The sequence below is a fragment of the Manis javanica genome, chromosome 11, assembly GCF_040802235.1.
Source record: "Manis javanica isolate MJ-LG chromosome 11, MJ_LKY, whole genome shotgun sequence".
NCBI lineage: Eukaryota > Metazoa > Chordata > Mammalia > Pholidota > Manidae > Manis > Manis javanica.
Genome location: NC_133166.1, coordinates 97,924,821 through 97,943,112, shown reverse-complemented (window position 1 = coordinate 97,943,112; position 18,292 = coordinate 97,924,821). Strand labels below are relative to the sequence as shown.

The following is an 18,292-nucleotide window of genomic DNA, read 5'->3' as shown; positions in this document are numbered from 1 at the left end:
TCATATTGAAGATTTAGAGACATTGTTCATGACCTCATCACCAAATGTCTTCCCTTTCCAGCCGAACAGCCCTGTTTTTCTTTGACAGTTTCTCAAACGCAATGGCCTCCAGATGTCCTCCATGCAGACAGTCCTCTCTGGGTATGTCCTGATTTGCCCAATTCCTATGATGTACTAAAATGGGTGAGGTCTGCCCCAAAAGACCATGGCCTCTTATCTGATCCTGCACAAATGTTTGGTAATCTTCTCCTTAAACTTAACCATCTAGTAAATGTTTGGCATGTACTGGGCATTCAACAAATACTTGAAACTCAAAGGGATAGTCCAGATACCTTGGTTTGATTTGATGAGCATATTTTCCCAATTCTTCAGTCTTCTCAGATCTTCTACTTTTCTTCTTCCTCCATACGATTTGTTTTGTTGGCTTTATGGATTTGTGGCTCTTAAAAACATCAGATATCCCTATATTAAAATTGCATTGAAACGCATGATAAACTCAAATGTAAATATTTTTAAGGACAACCAGGGTTATTTGGTTTCTCTCTAGGAGTTGATAACAAAAAGTAACCTTCTTAAAAGAAAGTAATCATTATCTGGAGGAGGATAAAATTTCTAGAAAAGCACCTCCCTTCAGAGATCACAAGTGACATTAATCAAAGTGAGAGAAAGTTAAATCCTGGCAGAAAAGAACCCTCTTTTCTCCCTCACTCAGCCCTGGAAGCCACCTCAGAAGGAGTCACAGATATCACTCTGTTCACTGAAATTTCTTATTTGTTATACAAATTAATTATTAGCAAATTGCAATTGCTATCCTCTTTAGACCATCAAAAGGGTGTTACATATCTCAAAAAAATACATGTGTAAATTGCATTGAGGGATTTAAATCACTTGAGAGATTCTTTTCCACCTTTACAGATTGTTCTTCAAAGAGCCAGCAGATGCCTGAGCAACTGGCTTTAGGGCTCCCTTCTTACTCTAGATTGTTAATGATCCGTAAATAATCCCTGGGAAGCACTAAGACAGGGCTATTTTCAGGAATTTGGGTAAATATACCTACTTGGAAAAACCTTTCTTAAAGTGAATAATCACCCTTAACGGAGCTGAGAATTACTACACATGTTGTGTTTATAAATCAGATTTCTAAAGTGGGGCACAACCTCAGAATTATTTTACTGGACAGAAAGGACTGATCACAAAGCCACCTTGCGTGGCTGGCTGAGAACCCCTTGCCCTAACCCTTGGTGAGCTTCTGTACGAGGGGTAAAGCCTGCTGAAACTAGAAGGGGATGCTGGGCTGATTATCTTCAACAGAATGCCTCAACTCTTACTCCTAGGATGCCTTCGGTTTCCCCTAATAAGTAATCCTTTACCAAATTTTACAAACACAAAGCCTTTGTGTGTGTGCTCCAGATAAACAAAAGGCTACATTTTCACACATAGCCCCAAAACAAGCTGAGGGCTGTTTGATCTCTCTAAGCCTTTTCCTCATCTTAAAAAATCTTTAGGCACAGAGTTTGGTCTCTGATTCTGTAAGGCCAAGAATTAATTTTAACACACTCAGTAAAAGCACAAAAACCATTAAATATACTCACGAGTGCCAGAGCTCCATGAAGTCTAATTAAATTTTAACCAGAACAATAAACCACATGAATTCAAGGGAAACATTACCTTCTTAACACTTACCCTTTCAAAGAAATCTTTTATCTACATGATGATTACCTCCAGTTTGGGGTCTGTATGTATTTATTGCTAGGGGCAAGAATGTCTTCCAGTCAATGCTTAAGAACCAGGGAGACAGGGGGGTAAAATGCTATATTTGTGTTGAAGTACAATTTATTTTAAAGAGATGGCACAGAAGTTGTGTAACATTACTGAGAGTAAACAATAAGCCTGCTAGGAAATTACCTTTAGTCCCAGAAGAACTTTGGCAGAGTCCAAGTAGAGTCATTTGTAATTCTCATCTGTCAACACCTCTCGATTTACCTTGGAGCAAAATAATTCTCCTCCCTCATCCTCCCTTTCCAACAACCTCTATTTCCTAGTACTTCTCAGAAAGGACTCTAGACTACAGCCCTGCTCAACTTGAAAACAGATACCAGGCATAGTTCCTGTTAGTGAAAATAAAGATTAAAAAGATACACTTCTGCCCTTGAGGAGCCCAGGTCTAGTAGAAGAGACAGGTGCATGAATCACAGTAAGTAAGAAAGACAAAGAAAAGCAAATACTACAAAGACAAGGTATGAAGGCTGGGTGGCAACAGGGACAGCCAGGCAGATGTGCTGGCTGCCAAAGGCAACAAATAAATCAATTAAGTTATCTTGGGGAGGCAGGAAAAGCTTGACTCACTGCCTCTGCCTTAGGTCAGGACCCTCATCATTTCTTTTCTAGACAATTCTAATAGCCTCCTAAATGGGTATCCCTGCCTCCAAGCATACTTTATCTATTCCAGCCCATTCTCTACAATACCTGCTTAAAATTCTTCAGTGACACCCAGCCGCCTGCAGAAGCCGACAGGACTTATAGTGCCTTCATGAACTAAGTCCTGCCCATCTCTCTGGCTTCTTCTCCTCCAAAGCCAAGGTCACACAGAAGCTCTTGCAGGTCTCCAAAGGGTCCACACTCTCAAACATATCAGGCCTCTGTCCATGGTGTTTCCTCTGTCCAGAACATTCTTCTGTTTCAGTCTGACAAACGCTCATTCAGTCCTGGAGACTCGGTTCCCCTACAAAGCTTCTCTTGGACAGTTTCTAGGCTGGGTCACCTACCCATGCTCGGTGTTCCCAGAATACCCCGCACTTAGCTCTCTTAGACAATATGTCACCACTGCTTGCATTTGTCACTGCGTTTGTCTAGCTCCCCAAACTTAGACTGTGAGTTCCTTATGAGCAGAAGTTCTTTATCTCTGCATCACAAAAGGTTTACTGCATCACCTGGCACCTAACAGGGACTCAACAAATGCTTCCAGTTCCATTAAATAACCACCTACAGGCTCACCCTGTTAAATCCTATTCTGTCACTTCAGGCTGGGGAACCGGACTCAAGTCACTTAATTGCTCTGAAACTCAGGGTTCTCACATGACACTGATTAGGAGGCCACACAGTGTAGTGGGAAGCACATAAGCCTGGGAATCAGTCATCCCTAGAGAGGAATCTTTCGACTTAGTACTCACTGATTATGGGATCTGAACTAAGTTCTTTAGCCCTTCGATGCCTCAGTTTCCACCTCTGAAAATGGGGATAATAGCAGGATGTATCTGATAGAATGGTTGAGAGGATTAAATGAGCTAGTGTCCGGGAAGCAATGAGAAGAGTGTGTGTCCCACAGCAATTGGTAAGTGCCAGATATGGTTATTGTTGTGGTTATTGTTTGAAAATGACTTGTAAAGAGCTAAACAAGTGTCTATTATCTTAAAAATAAAATAGCATTTTCAGAAGTTTTTTTCAAATTTACAATAAGGAAAGTTCTGAGGGCTATAAGACAGAGTAACTTTATATCAAACGAGACTCCAGTTTTAAAGTGATATGCTACTCAATTTCATTTAGAAATACTCTGCGTATCTTTTAAAACACAGAAATAGACTTTAAAGAGAACACACATGTATGCATAGTGGAAGGGGTTTCCTTAGCATTCCTGGGCTGGATTTTATCTTTCCTGGTGCAAATGGGAATCGCCTGACTGCCTGTCTAAAGGAGGATCTATCTGGAATAAGAGAAAAATCCAGGAACGCGCTAACCAGGGCTAGGAGAGTGAGGGGTGTATGTGTATATATGTGTGTTCTGATTTTTCTAAAAAGTCTCTGCAGGAAATATCTGATCACGTATTTACTTTTCTCTGTCTATGACAACATGGATCATAAGATGCCTCTCACCACAGCATTAGCTGCATCTGAGCACTTTTCTTCCAGTAAAGGCAATGTACACACCTTTGATAATGGCTCTGGAGTTTTTCTTTCAAAAAAGCAGCCTAGATCTGAAAAGACAACAAATAGCAGGCATTCTGTTGAGGGTTTCCATTCCTTGAGAGGATTAAATGTAGGGCCAGGAAAACAAAAGGTATCATGAGGGACAAGAAAGATGAAAACAAGAAAGAAAACAACACAGGAAAACCAGGAGTGAGTGGGGCTGCTTCCCACGGTATTTGCAGACAAGCCAGGAGCCAGACAGGAGGGGGGGTTAGGTGCAATGAGGCTTTCCCCTGCACCCCATCAGGAGAGGACAAATGAAAACCGTAACATCATACCAGGTGGGCCTGCGATGAGATACTTGGAAGAAGTTGCTTCTAGCATTTTGCAAAGTGGGGTTGCAGAAGTAAGTTTGGGGTCTGCCCTGGGGAAGTTGAAGAGAAAAGTTAAACCTCTGTTTTCACAGGATGGTCAAAAGGCCAGGGGATGGTCTGGGTTTTATCCACAGTTTTCTGTTTTGTATCATTTCAGAAACAAAAGCCCCCTTAGGTCTCCTAAGATACAGCTGCCTTCTTGCTACGGTTTAAGTAACAAAACACAAGCAAGTCACAAGTTCACCAAAACTATCAGGAGGAAGGATGCGATGGTTTACAGCCCTGCAAACACACTTCTCCTAATAAGGCGGAACTTGTGGTTTTGAATCCTGTGTCAACCCGTTAACTTTCTCCCCATAAAGGGACACCAGGCCAGCTGTCCTTCAGATGTGGACCACTAAACAAAAAGGAGATTGGGCAAAACAGAGCATTAGCATCTGCAAAAGCCTGTCCCTGCTGTTCAAAAAACAATTCAAAACCTGGGGCCTGAAAATGGCCAGTCAGTAATGGGAAAAGGCACGGGCTGTTTCTGTTAAATAACCATTTAAATATTTAAGAGATTCATTAGCTTATGCCTCATGCTCCTCCCAACTGCCCTCGTCTCAGTTATCTACATGCATTTATACTTGTCCTCTTCCAAAAGGGAGCCACAGCGATTCACTATCATGTTGCTTCTCTAACAGACCATCCTCCAGGGCTCCCTGTCAGACCCAGTGACGATAGGCCCCCAGCTAGTTCCTTCCAGCCCTCAGCTGCTTGGATTTTCTGCACTGTAAAGTGAGCCATCAGGGAGTGGGAAATTTATTTTACTCCCCACACAGCAAAAGCTGAATTTTAGAATCTGAGTCAGGCTGGGAAAAATAATAATTCATTGTGAGAAGGTGATTTTTGCTCATCTATAAACCTAGATTAAGTGTAGATGTTCTTAAGACCACTTAAGATACTTACATATTTCTCTCTGCTACTCACTGTGGCAACTTAACCAATGCTCTTGAACATAAGGAAAGAGTAATAGAGCCATGAGGACCCAGAGCCTTGAATCTATGTTGGAATGACAGCTGTTAGTATTTTATACCCCAAGGCCTCTGCAGCCTCTTATTTAATATGGGGGAAACTGTCCACTAATAGGCTTTTCATATATATATATATACACACACACATATATTAAGAAGTTGTCTTTTTTTTCTATGAACCAATAAATCTACAGAGGCAAGAGACCCTAGTGGATTGTAAATGCTACTGGAATGTAAGCATCATAGGGTAGGGTTGGGGGAGACGCAGGGTGAAGGATTTGGTGTCTTCAAACCCCCATGCACACTCTAGTGGGGATTAAAAAATAGATGTGAGATGACAGGATGTAACAGAATCCTGAAAACTTCAGGATTTACACAGGTTTTTAATTGGATGCAACATGAACTCCTTCTTTAAGAAACTTCTCCGAAGAACACACTCCTCTCCACCGAGTGCTTTAATTCCACTTACTGGGTGCTGGCTATGGACACAGATCAACACGAGCCCACTAGATAAATCAGACATACTTGCAAATTTGGCTTTGTCCCCACCAGCTCTGGGCTTCCCATTTGCCCCATTTGCCAAAAATAGCGCAAGGTCAGAAGAGCATGTTTGTTGATTTCTCCCCTACCGTGACCAGGAAGCTCACCTGCAGGACACAGAGGGCCCTAATTATCTTGATAAGACTCTAAATTATTCCTTGGAAATAATAATACTCTACAGAAGTCCACCTTAAGAAAACCCCAAATACAAAAAGTGTTATCTAAAAAAATCGAACTCATCAAAGGGGATTTTTCTAGGTTGGTGGATGGACAAGGAACACAGATGGTGAGAGATTGAGCTAACAAATGTACATGATGAAAAATACCTATTATACCTTAGCCAAAGGTACAATACTTTAATGAGGTGATGCTCCAGGGACAGTGGGGGAATTGAAGTTCATCTAACATTTACTGAGCGCTACTAGGTGTCAGCAGGGCTAGCTCCTTTAAGCATGACATTTATTACTCAGACCACTCCTGTGTGGTGTTACTATTTTCAGATTTCTTGGTACAAAATAGTTGGAGTTTAAGTAAGGATGAGAAACCCCTCGATGTTAATGAGGTTGACATCCCTGATAGGTTGCAGGACTCTAAGGAGCTATCATCTTCCAGTGGCGGATGGGTGTCCTACCACCCACCTTCCCTCATTCATTACGTGTATCAACAAGCCAGTAAGCCAGAGTTAAGGAGAAAATAGCATTTCCTCTAAATGCTCTAAGTGAAACAAATATGAACTATGCCTACAAAACATTCAAAATCATCCAATGGGGACCCAACATCAGACCTGCAGGAAGTAGAGAGAACTCTCTGAGAAGCAAGGAAAAGGGATGTGAGCACAGTGCATCAACTGTCTGGCACAGAGCTCTGCCCCTCCTCGGGTTGAATTAATGGCTTTCAAGAAATATGGGAGTGGTATTTCTAGACCACTGGACCATTCTGCTAGACTATTAATGGCACTACAGGACTTGGTGTTCCATGGTGCTGAGCAATCACCTTCAGGAAATGGAGCTCCTGGAGCATCCTGTTGTATAATTTATTAAGAAACCAACCACTAATGTGCTAACTCCTGTAGGAGGTGGAAGGACTAAGCTGACCATTTGACAAGCATTGATGCTCCCCCAATTCCTGCTGAAGGCTGATCTTTCTATTCTGCAGCCCTACTCTGGTGTCTGCAATCAGCAGGTCTTTTGAGTCGGGATCCTTTTGTCTCTGCAATAAAATCTCCTAGTACCTGACATACTGGGGATGAACAGCCCTTAAGTGGACATTATTTGGTCCCTATGTGTTCTTGGATCTCGGCCCACACTAAGGTCAGTCTGGGGAGGCCACAGCTAATTAAAAATAACCCAACAACAGATGGTGTTTACCGGGGAGTCACAGGGTCATGTTCGTTTAATGCCTTTTTCTGTATGAACAAGCACTGCATTAATAGTCAGTTACTCAGGGATGGAGGGCAACGCTTACTATTTGTAATCACATTTCATTCTAGGAGTATGTTAACGCAGTGTCACTTATGTGATCCTCCTTTAAAGCATAGACATACTAAGGAAACAACTTGCCTCCAGAGAGCCCTGCTTCAGCAGCAGAGGCCTTTATCCAAGTGAATAGCAACTGACTCTGATTAAGTAAGAAACAATAAGGATTTGGTAGTTCAGTATGGCTTACTGTCTGTGTACCATCTAGGAGTCTGATTTTCCAACAAGTGATGAGTTAGCCATGAGACCACAAAGAAGATCCCGGTTAAACCCATTTTTATCAACTCCCCTTCAGCAGCAACTGAGGCCTCTAGGGATTTCCAACAAGCCAAGTTACGATTCCTTGTTTGCTTCAGCTGGCTTTTTTTGTTAAAAACAAACTTCTGGGACAAGAGAAAAAATACCTTGGAGGTAATATAAGATAATGTATGTGTAATTTCCTAACACTGTGCCTGGCATAAAATTGGCATTGAAATACAGGTTTCCTCGTTTCTCCCATCTCTTATCTTGCATGTAGGTTGTTGTTTTATTTATTTTGCTGATGCAGTAAAATGGATGGGAATGAGAAGATGGACTTACAAAGCATTTGTGTGGGCTAGTCAATTTGGGGGATTGTTTTACACAGAGAACAAGTTTAGAAGCCACTGGAGTTACCATAATGGATTTTCCAACCTATGTCTCTACCTGTATGATTCAATTCAACAAACACTTATATGCACTTATGATATGCCAGGACTGTGCTGGGAATATAAGGATGAAAAGATACTGACACTGAACCATGTGCACACAAGGCCACAGGGAAGCAGCGTCCAGATGCACATTAGGAGGGATGCAGGGAAGAAAAATGTGTGACTGCCTACTCTCCAGGACCAAGAGTTTAATTAATATAATTGAAGCATAATGAGACTAATTGTAGCATGCAAATATTGCCAATTAACCCACAAATGTCCAATTTTCCTACAGATTTAAAAATTATAGTCTTTTCCACCACTGAAGAAAGGGAAAGGCAGGATCAACAAGAACGGCAAGTTCTTTCCATATTTTTTTAGTGGGGAAGTCAAAAAATACCTGTCTTTGAAATCCCCCTATGAGATAGGTACGAGGTTTCACAGCAAGGTGACAACATCTCATCATTTATGTGCAGAATAACACCAAATCCAAAAGCTAAAGTGGCCGGCTGCTCATGTCATGGCTAAAGAGGAACTGGGGGCAAGAGCAAGCACAGTGAATGCCTCTGTCAATCAGGGTCGAGTTACTCCCAGTGCAAACCATAAGCACAGAGCTGAAGTTTCATTATGATCACTAGTTCCCAACAGGAAATCATACTATATACTTAAATTTAAACTTCATCTCCCAACATCTCCTCCAGGGACCTAAATTAAGTCAAGTTTTCATGCAATGGTTCTTGTAGCAAATGAACCTATCATTCTCTTTTCCATTTTTAAGGAGCTTTCTTTTTTTTTGTTTAGCATCTCCCTGTCAACCACAATGATATGGAATGAAGCCAGATTAAAATGTAGCCAGTCCCCAAGCTCAAGGGTACAGGTCAGGGATGAAGAGGGAAAAAGCAAGTGACAGGCTGAGCTGCACCTTGGAAGGCAACTGTCCTTGAAGATGAACAGTTATAATCGCTGGGTAATCTCAACCCAAAGTCCCTTAGAAGCTGATAACGTCCACCTGTGTGGTTAGGCGTTGTTGAGACAGGAATGTCACAGTTATAGGTTCTTGGAAGGCAGAGGCCACATGAATCTTAATACCTTCTATTCAGGCTTAGCAAAGTACCTTACAGATAGGAGACAACTCAATAAATGTTTGTTGAATTATATTACCTAATACATAATTTCTCCTGCCTTAGAAGATGATGTGACATAGAGAATTTGGGGCATGAACATTACAGCCCTTCCAAGGCTCATGGCTCTTTCACCGACTGGTTGGTCATGTGGCTGCTTTCTCTCGACCCTCACCATAGTAAGTTCAGTTCAGTGGCATAAGTTCTGTCAAGTTCAAAAGAGTTCTGTCAAGACCCAATAGTCCATATTAACCATGCAGGTCCGAGGTTATAAATGCAAGAATGATCTCCAGGCATCCTACCATAGGAGTCGGTTCAGCTGCCAAAACAAATACCAAAGGGTGGGTGGCTTAGACAACAGAAATGCATTTTCTCACAATTCTGGAGGTTGAAAAGTCTAAGATGAAGGTCCAGCAAGGTTCAGTTTCTGGTGAGGCCCCTCCTCCTGGCTTGCAGATGGCCACCTGCTTGCAGTCTGCTCACATGGCCTCTCCTCAGTGCATTTCCTGTCCTCTTTTTTTAAAAAGGCCAACGATCCTCTTGGATTAGGAGCCAATCCTTATATCTCTTTTAGCCCTAATTACCCCCTAAAAGCACCATCTCCCAATACAGTCACACTGGGGGTCAGGATTTTGACACATGAATTTCCAAGAGATACAATTCAGTCCAAAGCATTCTGGCCCCCTCAAAATCCATGTCCATCTTGCATGAAAAACACATTAATTCCATTTCAAAGCCCCCAAAGTCTTAACTCATTCCAGCACAAACTCTGAAGTCTAAGATGCAAAGTCTCACCTGAATATCATACGGGTCCAAAACCCAGCAAGGTAAACTCAATTAGCTTTTAAGGCCCAGGAATAATCTTCTTTGGTTCGATATGCTGGCCTCCAGGCCCACTAGGATGGCAGCGTCAACCTCACAGCTCTAGATGGGGGTCTGACCCATGAGGCTTTGCCAAGCCAAGGTCCCCTTCCCAAGGCAAGGCCTGCCCGCAAAGTTCTTCAGCGAGGTCCCACCCCCAAGGCTTTAGGCCACGCAGTCTCATGAAACTAAGGTAGTGACTCCGATGGTCTCTGACTTGCCTCTGGGGTCACTTCCCTCTTCTTGAAGAACAGCACGCCTTCACTGCTGAATATCTCTCTTGTCTCACCCTAATCAAGGATTTGTCCTGTCAAACCCAAGAAGTCTGGCAGTCTTCCTGCATTTTGGCCCATCTCTGCCCACTTCGGTTCAAGTTGGCAGTATTTCTGTTCACGTAACCCCATAAATTCCTTACTGAGCGGTAGTCCAGCCACACCCTTGATGTTCTCTTCGGAACATGTTTCCTTATTCTCTGCAGTATGGGTAGGCTGAGAATTTTTCAAATCTTCAAGTTCTTATTCTTTTCTGCATAACAATTCCTTCTTTAATTCGCCCCTCCCCTTTGGCATTTTACTATAAGTAGTCAAAAGGAATACTTTGCTTAGAAGTCTCCTCAGCTAAATATTCAATTTCATAGCTTTCAAGTTCTACCTTCCACAAAACACCAGAACATAGTTCAGTCAAGTTTTTGCCATTTTACGTCAAGGAATGCCTTTCCTCCAGTTTCCAATATGATTTTTCATTTCCATCTGAAACCTCACCAAAATTGCCCTTATGTCCATATTTCTATCAGCCACCTCAGAATTCTTCCAGCCTCTAGTCATGACCTGGTTCCAAAGCTACTTCCACATTTTTTTGGACTTTTGTTCTAGTAGCACCCTATTTCTCAGTACCAAAATCTGTATTGTTCAGGGTTCTCAAGAGAAACAGGACCAACAGAATAGCTATTTATATGTCTATATATGTATGCATATATATACATATGTCTCTATATATACATGTATATATATATAGAGAGAGATACATATACATATAGAGAGAATATAGATATATAAGAGGCTTATTGTAAGGGATTGGGAGGGGAAGGGAGCCGCATGCCTTGTGCCTTCCTCCCACTTGCCGAAGACCTTGGGCTCCACAGAACCCAGGATGGAAACCCCTTGAGATGATGACCAAATCCTCACCGCTGTCACTGTCTGTGATTCCAGCCTAAGCCTCCACGGAGCAGCGCATGGTCCAGAAGGGACAGCGTGCTGTAGGAGGCTCGGAGTCCTCCCTGGGAGCACCCCCTGTATGGAGTTGGGGAAGGAAGGTGAAAACAAGCAAGAAGGAAAGCACAGCCTTTATTTAAGTGCCCGTCCCAGGAAGAGAGACTTTCAAAAAAGGGAGAGAAGTCAAGGCAGACATCAGCAGCAAGGGGGTAAAACAAGTCCTTTAATTTTATCTAAAAGCATTTGGATCAGTGAAGAATTCATAACTCAGAGATGAATGGCTGAATCCAAAGTGGGCTCCAGAGATGGGCAGGCATATATCCCTCATACAGCTCAGCTAGCTTGGCCCTGGCAAAGCAGGGGCTCCTGAGGGGCTTCGGGGTCCCAGCTCAGGCCTGATGCCACCACCACAACAGAGAGCCAAGAGGCAGAAGAACGCCACACTAATATCAGTGATTTACAGTGAGTCAAACCACAACCACAGCCTTTCAGGGGGGAGGGAAAACGGGCTTTGCTTGTCAGCATCCAGGAGCAGATCAAACCCACTTTTTGGAGCTTGTTCCAGAATCTTCCATCTCTTTAGAGCTTACTCGTCTCCAACAGCCATATGCTCAGTGTCTCTCTTTTCATGCACAGAGGTCATTTCAGACCCAGGAACAGAGAGGCAGCTCTCTGCCTTCTAACACCTGCCAAATCGACCTTCTTGCTCACCTAACAGGCTGTTCAAAATCAGTCTTCCTGGCCACACAGTCCCATGAAAAAAAGCCATGTGCTGTCTGCTCTGGGCCACAGAGAGGGCGGTCAGTGCAGCCCTCCTCCTGGTCATGGTGCTGCCAGCCTCTGGACAGCTATGACTCTCGAGTTCAAGGATCTCCCAGTTAACAGAGGATTTGCTGTTTCCTTCAAAGTAGTCCCTGTCTGACGTGTCCAGGAACCTCGTTTGGTACTCTCTGTAATCCTGAGCTAAGGCCCAACTATAACTTCTAAAGGAATCTGTTTCTATCAGCCCAACAATGAGGCAAGAAAGCTGGGCTCTCTAAATAAAAGTCACACGGCACAGTGGAGCCAACACTGGATTCACAAATCAGGAGCTAGAATGGGGTCCTGGCTCTGCCATTTACTAAGTGGGTGACTTTGAGAAGCCACGTTCCCTCTCCGACCTTCAGTTGCATCAACTGGGGATTATACTGCCTATTCCAAATTCAATTAATATTATTGAGTGCCTGCCTACTATGTGCCAGGAATCATGTTAAGGATAATCTGGTGAGCAGGTAAGAGTTGGCCTTTTCCCTCACACAGCTGGACAAAGAAACAAAATCAGTAAACAAATATATAGTTATAAATGTGAAGTATTCAGGGGGTAAAAAGAAGTATGCTTAGGAAGAAAGCATGATGGGCTGGGGAGTAAAGAAAGCATCTCTAAGAGGAGCAGGGCAGAGGGATAAGGGAAAGCCAGCTAAGGAAACAGTGGGGAAGGGGGACTCCAAGGCTTAAGGCCCAGAGGGAAGGAAAGGCTTGGCATGCAAAAGTAAAAAAAAATCTTAGGTGTGTAGAGCTAGGAGCCTAGGGAGTGAGGGGACAGTGTCAGACAGAAGGCCGGAGGGTGACTGGCCATGTGAGGTGACTCCCGGGAGACCCAGCAGGCATGTAGCACATCATAGGCCCTTGGTGATATGGCTGCATATGAATGCTGTGTTTGGCTGGTAGAGTACATCTTAACTTCTAACGTAAGTGCTTTATAAGAACAACTCTATTCCAATGATTCTAGTTTGCAAATTGCTGAGGAAAAAAATCTAAGAGTCCCTTGTCCTTTGTAAATCACAAAATTAAAGAGCTCTTGTGGAAAGGAAGTCCACCCTTAGAGTCACTCTCCCATCCGCGCAAAACAAGGACTCACTATTTAAATCCTGTTTAGGTAACCATGCTTGACCCAAGGGAAGCACTGAATCCTTCTACAGCTATAAACATTCTGCAGGGTTAACATCCATTCACGGTTCCCTTTCATGAACAAACACTAGCCTTACAGATAAGAAAAAATGTTGGAATTTCTTAGGAATCCCATTAAGAAGATGCATACAGTCAAAAGCAACTTGGAACATTCTAGGCACAACTATGCCACTCGTTTATGTGCAAAAGAATTAGGTTTCACAATAACATCTTATCTGAGTACCGTGTCCTGTTCTGGAGACCAGTGTCTTCTATTCTTTCTCTAGTTCCAACGTTTTCATCATTAGACGGCCATCTTTTGGTGGCAATCTAACAGGAATGTAGGGCTCTTGAAAAAGCAGGATTAAAACCCACCAAAATGTCCATTTTGCCAGGGTAATGTTCGTTACTTGTGACAGAAAGAGGAAGGGAGTTGGGGTGCGACAGAGCTATATCCAACCCCGAGCTCTGCCACTCTCAGGCCAGGTGAAGTTTTGTTCCTTTCCGTGTCTCAGTTTCCTTTTCTGTCAAACGGAGATCACACCTAGTTGGCAGGGACTTTGTGGCTTAAAAGAGATCACAGCTAAGTGCCCTAGTCCTGTGTATGGAGCATGATTGGCACAAAATAACCAAAAGCCAGGTTTGGAAGGTAGCCCAAGTCTGGGATGTAGCAAAGCCTTTGCTGGCAAGACTGCTCTCCAGAGGCCTGGCTGCAGAGACAGATGATGAATGCAGCTCACCAGAGCTCGCCATGAGAGGCCAGCGCCACTAAGCTTACCGGGGGCAGAGCCCCTCCAACGGACCCCAAGTCTCCCAGGGAACTCTGTCCCACAGGAGAAGAGGACTGAGGGCTCCTAGGTTTTCAAGGGGACCAGGGACCAGGGCACCCCACAGAGCTCAGACTCAGCCTGACTGGGAAGAACCAACCAGACAAATATTTATCTTTAAGAGCTTAAAAAGCTGCAACTGCTTCTAGCCTGTGTTAGAGAAACACAATTTTGGTGGGCTTCTGCCACCATCCTGGTTCGTATCTTTTTTTACCAGATGGAGCTACTGTTTCTTATTCCCATCTTTCTGATCATTACCCTTGTCTGAATTCTGCCTACACACCCAACCTATCCTGGCTAAAGACAGCCCAATTCTCTTTTGCCTCTTGTGAATTCTTTGTCTAGCATTTCAGTTCTTCTTCTAGGAGGCTGATGATTCTGAATCAGGTAACGTTTTAATATTCCTAACAACAGAAGGGTTTATCTAGTTAAAAAGTGAGACCAAAGTCTTATTTATTAGTACAATGTGCTTGAGATTCTTGGTAAGTTTTATCACATAGATAAAATAACCAAGGATCAAAAATCATGTTATTCCAGAAATGTGCGGCCTCTCATTTATATGATTCTGTGTTAAGGAAGAAAAATTCAGCAAGTGATCAATTATCAGAGGAAAGGTGTCTTTATACTTGAATCCACACATTAACTTAAAGTTCACAAGCCTTATTTTCTACAAAGAAATGGATTCCTCCTCCCAACCTCAATTTCATATCAATCATAATGAGAAACTTTTTACTTCATTTCACCAAATAACAAAAACTGAAAGAAGAGACCCTCAATGTTCAAATACAGAACTCAAAGCCCAGAGAACGATCTGCCTCAGATAATTTATCTAGTGCAAGAAGAAGGAACATTGATCAGTGCTAGATCCCAGTGTCACCAAAATGATGTAAAGGAAAGGGCTCTGGACGATTCACACCATTGCTGAATCAGAAGGAATATGGCAGAGCTCATGTCTGAGGGGTCTGAAGACCAGGCTGTCAACTGGTGGTTGTCCGTCAACCAATGACAATTGAGAGCATCACCCACCTGGGGCTGGCCCATCAAGGTGCCAGTTGCATGTCATATCAGCCTGTACATGTATGAGTACAGGGTATCAAGCAATTGTCCTCGGTCCCAGCTTTAGTATCACAGCAAACCCTAGGAGAGGACGTGGTAACCCAGAAGGTGCATTTTTAGCTGATGCTAAAAAATGCCTGGGGCTCACCCCTCACTCTATCATTTCTGTCTCTTGAAAAGGCCATCTTCCTTATTCATTTTGACCAGACTGTACCTGGATATAAATGCTTAGTGATGAAAGAGGAGAAGGGTGAAGACACAAATGTAGGCAAGTTGTGGAGGTCTCTTCCTAGCACATCATCTAAAGCTCTATCGCCCTCCAAACTAGCCCACAGCCCAGGCCAGTGACAGTGCCAGCCATGGGCAAAGTCCCCCAGGACAGCCAGAGCAAGGAACTATGGGAAGGAGGGGTTGGCACTGCAGCAAGGTGACCAGCTCTTCAACTCTCTCACACAGTATTTTAAACAAATATTTTAAAGAAAAGAGGCCTGACCCACACATTCTCAAACCTCTCATTATCTACTGTGAACTTCTAAGCAGAGTTGATTTTTTTTTTCCCCAAAAATAATATCTCCCTTGTTGGGGGGTCAATGGCCCCACCAAAGGTGTGAGCATTGCGGCCATGGCTACACCTGGGAGAAGGTAAGTCCAGGCTCTAGATGTCTGCCAATTTTTAAGCATGTGACCTTGATCATATATTCTCCCCCTTTTAGGCTGGGAACCAAACATAAGATATAGAGCAGGTGAGGGTATCAAGAATATTGTTTGATCAGAGAGCTGGAAGCTGCTCCATCAGCACCCAGGAGAGCAAGTCCAGTCTCCGTATGCCCCACAGGGTGTTCAGGGTCCCCTGCCCTCCCCACCTACCTGCTATTTTTCTGTAACAGAGCCCCGTGACTCGGCTGGGAAAGCTGGTGATGCTGTCACACATGGTCTAGGGGGCTGGGCTCTGCTGGAATCTACTTTCCCCCTCAGTGATTCATTCTACCTGCCAGCACTTGAACTGCAGTTGGATAGCTCATTTATTTTCAAAGAATTATTTCACAAGCTTTAAAAAAAAAAATCAGGCAATTAGCTTACTCTTAACCACACTTGTCTGGTAGGTGATTTTATGCTCCAGGCCATGGCGCTGATGTTCTGGAATTATCTTTTCCTTTTCCTCTACATGTCACTTCACCCTCATCATCAAGGCCCTTTCACATGTTCCTCCTTCCTGAATCTTGAGTTCTCAACTGAGCTTGTTATAGAATAGGAGTTCCAAATCCTTCGGGAACCTGCCATCTTAAAAACCCTATTTTCCATAGGTAGCTAGAGTCAAAATTTCTCATGGCACACATTCTTAGCACGTGTACCAACCACCCTTGACTTATCATGAGGGGTGCTCCGTGTGGCTTTCAGCAACCAGAGCCTGGCTGCAGTAATCCCCACTCCTGTTCCCCTCGAAGGAACGAAACATCTGCTACTTCTTTGCTCTTTGAGTGGCTACACAGGGGAGATTCCCGCTGCCCCTCCCCCAGGCCTCTTCTCCCCACTGACCTTTGGGGCAGCCTACTGGGGGGGATGAGGTGAGGAGAAAGCTGAGCAAGAGGAAACACTGAAGTCACCAGACACAGATGGAGGCAAGGATCTCTGTTCCCCTGGCCTCGTCTTCCTCCTTCCCCAGCTCTGTCGGCCACGTGGACAAATCACCCTCGTGGGCACACTCTCACTGTGGGACTCTCACCTTCTCTCGGTCCCAGCTTCTGCAGTGAGTACCAGGTGGTCACCCCTCACCCAGCCCCCCGCTACAACTTCCCGCCAAGACAGTGTGCCCTTTCGGATGGCGTTTGCCCAAAGGAGCGCATCGGAATCCTGAGGGGAGCTTTTCAGAAATACTCGTGTTCATGCCTGGCGTTCCGTCTGGAGATGCTCACCCAGGACTCTAACAGTGAAGCTCTTAAATCCCGCCTTTGCAAGAGCATCACAGTCATTGGGACGCAGTCTCAGTGGGGAAGCCCCAGCTGAGAGCCTGTATGAGTCGGCCAAGGCCGCCTTAGCCAAGTACCCAGTCTGTGAGGCTTATACAACAGGCATGTGCTTCTGCACAGGCCCGGTGGTGAGAAGTCTGGGATCAAGGTGTCGGCAGGGTCGGTTCCTCAGGGGGCCTTTCTCCTCGGCTTGCAGGTGGATCGACCTCTGTCTCACATGGTTTCCCTCTGTGTGAGTCTGGGTCCTAAATTCATCTTCTTATGAGGAAACCTGTCCTATTAGAGAATGCTAGTGACCTCATTTTAACTTAATTACCTCCTTAAAGAGCCTATCTCCAAATATAGTCAGATTCTGAGATACTGGGGATTAGGGTTCAACATACGAATTTCAGAGGGACACAATTCAGGCCACAATAGAGCCTTCTTTTCAGTCTGGTCCAGAGGCCGGGCGAAGCGAAGCACTGGCAGCATGGCAGAAACACAGAGCCTTGGGCTTCATGCCGGACCTGCTGCATCAGAGCCTTGTGTTAACTAGATCCCCAAGTTAACTGTCTATACATCAACATCTGAGAAGCGCTGCCTTAGAGCACATTTGGTTACTGTTTACACCACAGCTAAATTTAATATTTTTATAATAAAAGATTTTACCCCTGTTAAAAGATTTCTAGCAAGTAGGCACAGAAAGGGGGAATAAATTAAGGACCTGAAGCCATAGAAGCACTCCAGAAATCATACCATGAGGGTGGATGCCCATTTTGTTTATGCAAGAGGCCAGAACTTTGGTTGCAAGCAAGTCGTAACACCCAGAGATCAGAGTCTATGATCTAGAAGGTTTACCTGGATGCTTTCAATAGTCAGAAATAGGATGATGACCATTCTTTAATGTTTTACTCAAAACAAACACCTATGAGCATCCATTTATGTGACAGGTACTGTGCTAGGGGGTGGGCATATGAAGAGAAATAAGACCCCATCCCTGTTCTTGTTGGAATGGCAACATTAAAGAAACACACCCAGGGAACACAGAAAGGTCCTTATCCCAGCCTGGGGAGGCCTTAGCTCGTTATTGATTGACTGAACCTCAAAAATATATAATCTCATAGGACTGTCCCATTTCTCTACACAGATTCCCTGGAGCCAGTGGGATGACTGGTAAGGAAACCAAAGGTTAACTGGCATCTACCCTGTGCTGGAAGGTAGGAGAGTGTGCTTTCAGGGCTTGAATATTGAGTTAGGCCGTGATGACTTTGTGGGAAGGTTTACAGTGGAAGCCGCCGGCATTATTGATTTCCCACTCAAGTAAGGAATGGCCAAGAGAACTTCCTTGAATCCATAGAAAGCTTCCAAAAAA

The 18,292-nt window shown here is 44.0% G+C and overlaps 1 protein-coding gene across 4 annotated transcripts in view; it reads right to left on the bottom strand.

Moving 5' to 3' along the window:
- Positions 1 to 18,292, bottom strand: part of KCNH1 (potassium voltage-gated channel subfamily H member 1) — a 351,125-nt gene that overhangs the window by 149,735 nt on the left and 183,098 nt on the right. The window lies entirely within an intron of this gene.